General features: G+C 38.0%; 2 long non-coding RNA genes across 2 annotated transcripts; one reads left to right on the top strand and one right to left on the bottom strand.

The window, feature by feature from the left end:
- Window positions 1-2,608: 2,608 nt before the first annotated feature.
- LOC115777581 (uncharacterized) lies at window positions 2,609-4,341 on the bottom strand. Its single transcript, XR_004019649.1, has 3 exons — window positions 4,216-4,341; window positions 3,997-4,047; window positions 2,609-3,737 (listed from the first exon to the last, which is right to left on the bottom strand). It is a non-coding gene; the product is annotated as an uncharacterized LOC115777581 (long non-coding RNA).
- On the top strand, window positions 3,893-4,505 carry LOC115777580 (uncharacterized). The gene is made up of 3 exons (XR_004019648.1): window positions 3,893-4,053; window positions 4,135-4,297; window positions 4,409-4,505. It is a non-coding gene; the product is annotated as an uncharacterized LOC115777580 (long non-coding RNA).
- Window positions 4,506-4,865: the final 360 nt, after the last annotated feature.

The following is a 4,865-nucleotide window of genomic DNA, read 5'->3' as shown; positions in this document are numbered from 1 at the left end:
TGTTTGTTGATTTTATTTATATATATATATATATATATATATATATATATATATATATATATATATATATATATATATATATATATGTATAAAATTTTCTTTCTTAATAATGTAAATTATTATACTTATATTTATAATAACTGCGGCTGCTGTTACACCCAAATTTCCCCTCTGTGGGACAATAAAGGCTGTTTCTTCTTCTTCTTCTTCTTCTTAACAGCGCTCAAAACATGTCAGCCGTCTCTCTCTTGTTGCTAAGAACATCTTGTGAACCCACAATGACCCACAATTCAGTGCTGATTAATTTTCTTAAGAATTATCTCCTGCGATTTGTGACTCATTTTCGGGTCACATATGTGATCATCCTAACAGATCAGGTTAGTGATCCAGCAGAGGGCGCTGCTGAGGAGACAAACACAATCAGATACAGTGAATTCCAACAATCCTGCATGTGAGGATCTCACATGCTTAGTGTATTGTTTTGTGTACTCTGTGGATCATAAAGTATCCTTTTGTGTTACCTCTAGGAGTTGTAATTATCAGAATCTAAACATAAAGATGTGACAAATCCAAGTTAAGACCAAGATGATCTGAACATGTCGAGACACAATGAAGCCCCAGAACATGTGAAGTTCCCCTTTGCAGTGATTCTACTAGTTTGTGAAAGTGTTTTGGTGTGAGGGAAACCACAATGTAAGAATGAAGAGCACTGCTGATTCTAATGTCAGACAGACTGAGCCACCATGAATGGAGGAGAGCAGATACAGAGCCTCAGAAACAGCTTCACTGCTTTGTGACAAAACATTTTCCATCAGTTTGTCTTTTAAGAGAGATCAGTAACAGGTGATCAATCACAAGGCCTGATCACATGGATTGTTCTACTATTAGAGTTTATTCTTGCTTTGAAAAATCTGCAGCTGGCAGATCTGACCATGTTCATGTTTGATCACATGCTGCCAGCACTGCAGTGGGACACACCTGCCACAGTGGCTGAGAAAAAGAGGGTTAAGATCCTGTTGGATTTCAAGCTCCAGACTGACAAGCAGCTGCTGACTAACCAGCCACACACAGTGGTGACTGACAAGGAGCACAAGACAGCAGCTGTGACAGATGTGACGTTCCTGGCTAACAGGAACATCAGAAAGAAGTAAACCAGCAGCTTGATGAAGTATTGATGAAGTATTGATGAAGTAGGATTTTTACTTCAAAAAACAAACATTTTTTTGGGCTTGTTTTTTTGTTTTTGAACGTGAAGTTGCTTATTTGGGATTGACTTTCTTTCCGAGTGAAACTCCTTGAACTCCATACTAAAGCAATTATGGGGCAGTAGTTTGTCCCTTCCAAGCCCCCGTTTCCTGTTTATCCCTCCCGCCCAAGTTGACCGGGTGCACAACCAACCAAACACTCATAACATCCCAGAGTGAGGAGGCAGCATAATGAGTTCCTCTAAGTGGGGAAAATATAGAAAAAATCTAATAAAGAGTGGGAGAAAAAGAGCGAACTAAAGAATGGATGTGAGCTCGGATGGGAGTCTGGCGTGAAAAGTGGATATGCATTATGCAATGCATAGGAGCGCCTCACAAGAGGTATATGTGTCCGCAAAAACCTCAGAAAGTAGCTGCAGTCCTGATGGGAGACGTATGAAAGGCACTCTGCAGATTTTGCAAGTGTGAATTATGTGCTCACCATGCTGATTGAACTCAACATGCTAATACTGAGAAGCACACACACACAAAAACTGTGCACCCTTCTCTTCTATGAGGCTAAGAAACATGGCTTTCACTGCTCCAAAACACACAGACAAAACAATAAAATGAGCTATACTGCTATAGAGCTATACTGTTTAAAAGCGGCCTCAGTTTTACACGATGTGGTGGGTTGCCAGTTGGGCTTTTTTTGGGCTTGTTTCTATCGCAAGATCTGGCAACACTGGTGACAAATTAAATCTGTATTACATGAAAGTACAGGCCGGACCTCCCTGAGAAAACTGGGAAAACACAGTAAAAAGGCGTGATGAGCATAACGTCAGAGCGACTGTTACTTCGCATCATGTTGACAATTTTAGGTCATTTTAGAACATTGTGAGCTGTTTAACAATGAGTGCCTTTAAATGAACGCTCTCTTTCAGTGGATTCATGCACAACACTGAACAGCTGTGAATGTACTCACTCTGACACACAACAACAACACACTTTATTTATAGAACACTTTTCTTAACAAAGATACAAAGTGCTTATTTGCAAAATCAAAGAAAAAGTTAAAAACATAAAAACAGATCTACAGCACATTAAAATGCATTAAAATTATGATCGACAGCAGGAGTGTCCAAACTTGTCTCGTGGAGGATTTGATAATGTGAAAGTGCCCGAGGGCCAACAGTCCCTGATGACGTTATTTTAAAGAATCAAAGATGCTTATAAATAGTGTTATTTAATACTTTCTTTTCCATTCAGCAAACAAACATGAAGTAACCAAATGTAGAGCATAAAGCTCTGAATTACCAACTGAAATTTAAAACATACAGAAACTGTAAAAAACTGCTGTGTAATCCTGATAACAGAGCAACAGGTAAGATACTACTGTGACACTACTGTGAAGGACACACAGGTACACAGCGCAGGTCTGACTCCAGAGCAGTGGTTGACGTGTGTAAAATGTCACGTAGGTGGAGTCACTCAGTCTGGATCTCAAGCAGTTCTTGTTTAAGTTCAGAACAGAGAAAATCTGCATTCACAAACATGTGGAGCCAAACAAGACGAACATTTTCTATGCAAATGTTCATCTCTGGAAACTTGATCTTATCCAGCTGCTGGTGTTGTGCCAAAAAGTGATGTTTTTATGTTTTTGATGTATAACATCTCTGCTTAAATTTATTAATTAGACTGTAGTCAAGAGAATTTATGAAGGCCTTATGAATAAAATAAAGAAATGACCCATTTTGCAAGCATCTTTATGACTGTGTTACTGTAGCTACATTATAATCAAGCTGCTCCTTTTGGTCCTCTTCAACTATCTTTATAGAACTGTGATTTTATATGTGTTGTAACTTCTGCTGCCCCCTTGACCAGATCTCTATGAAAAAAATTAAATTTTTCCTGATAAATAAAAAATACATAAAAGCTGCTTTGCCAAAATGTAATTGCAGCTTCTACCTGTGACAGGATTTGTTCTCACTCAGAATGAATTGATATCATTCATGATGACGATGATGATACTTTATTGATCCCACAATAGGGAAATTACAGAATGACAGATATGTTTGACCGATTGGAGCCAAAAAGTCATTTACACCAGTTTAAATACATCGTTTTTTGTTTTTTATTGGCACTTTCCAAAAATCACTTTTTGGAATTACATGCTGAGTTGAATTCATTGCTTGGGCCGGTGGGCCAAAAATAACATGTATGGACAAGATGCATGGGCCATAAAAAAATCTGAGCATGGGCCATGTTTGGCCCGTGAGCCATAGTTTGGACTCCTCTGATTTAAAGGAAGATAAACGACTGAAACACACTGAGGGATTCTTTCTGAAGGAAATATAAACTCAGGCTATCAGGATCATTGCTTTGAATGAAAAATCTGCTCCTTTTCACTCAAAGTGACGTCAAGTTTTTAAGTTCCTTTAAAGAGAAAAAGATAAAAACAGCTAAAGAGCTGCTGTTAAGATTTTAGAGCTGTGGCTGAATTTGGATTCACATTATAGTAGTCAGAGCTCTCCTCTGGGTCACCACGTTGTCCTGTTGAGGTGATCAAATGAAAACATTTAAAAACAAACACCCTCTGTTTGCATTTATTATCAGTCAGAATAATTAACAATGTAGATTTTACATTTCAAATCTCAGAGTTTGTGCACTCACTCGTCTTGTTAATGACTTTGAGCTGAATCACAGATATAATATATAAACTAATCATCTTATTGACTTTAATGTTAAACACAGTTATTGTATAATCATCCAGCTTCCACAAACTCTGTATTAATGAAAGTGTGTACTTTACCATTTTCAGTGTTTTCAGAGCCTCTGATTGTCTCATAGACACAACGATCACCTACAGGTCAGAGAAAATCAGTCACCTCATGTCTGTGATACTAATTTAAACACAGTTTCAAACAAGTATTCTTGTTTCCTTCAACAGAGTTCAAACTGCAGCAGATGTAATAATTACAGTCTGGATGCAAAGAGCATCAGAATATTTTAAAGTAGATGAAAAACTAACCATGAAGAAGAGAGGAGTACACTTGCTGCTGATGTTCATCCTGATTCACCGTCTGCTCATTAGCAGGACCTTTATTAAAAATGTAAAGAAGACATTTGCTTTCACACAGACCTCATGATGCATTTGTGTATCTGAATGAATGAAGAGTTTGTAGTAAGTAAAGGAAAAGTTCTCCCTGTTGGTCGTTCTGCAGCGATACAACAAGAGCAGGAGAATAATGAGGAGAGAGACTCCACAAACCAGTCCAACAATCAGCCACACAGAGCTGTCAGCTGCTGACACAGTTACTGTAACAACAAACAATTATTAATAAACTGTAATTATATTGGATATTTTCCTTCTCAGTCATCAAAATATTTCCAAATATTCATCAAATGTTTTGATCCTGCTCACCTTTAACTAACATCCAGCTCTGTGGTGACTCTCTTCCTGAGTATTCACACTTGTAGAAACCTTCATCAGACTTTGACACTGCAGAGATCTTCAGCTCCTCTCGGGTATCATTTTGAATAAGTTTGTCATTGTGGTAGAAAAACACATTGGAAAGTATTTTTTGTGTCCTCAAACTGCAGCTCAGACTAACAGAAGCTCCTTCAGTCACAGGATGAACAGGACTCACCAGGATAGGAGCATCAGGATCATCTGTGACA

The sequence above is a fragment of the Archocentrus centrarchus genome, unplaced genomic scaffold, assembly GCF_007364275.1.
Source record: "Archocentrus centrarchus isolate MPI-CPG fArcCen1 unplaced genomic scaffold, fArcCen1 scaffold_57_ctg1, whole genome shotgun sequence".
NCBI classification, from domain to species: domain Eukaryota; kingdom Metazoa; phylum Chordata; class Actinopteri; order Cichliformes; family Cichlidae; genus Archocentrus; species Archocentrus centrarchus.
The sequence above is the reverse complement of the archived record's forward strand: the minus strand, read 5'-3'. Positions and strand labels throughout refer to the sequence as shown.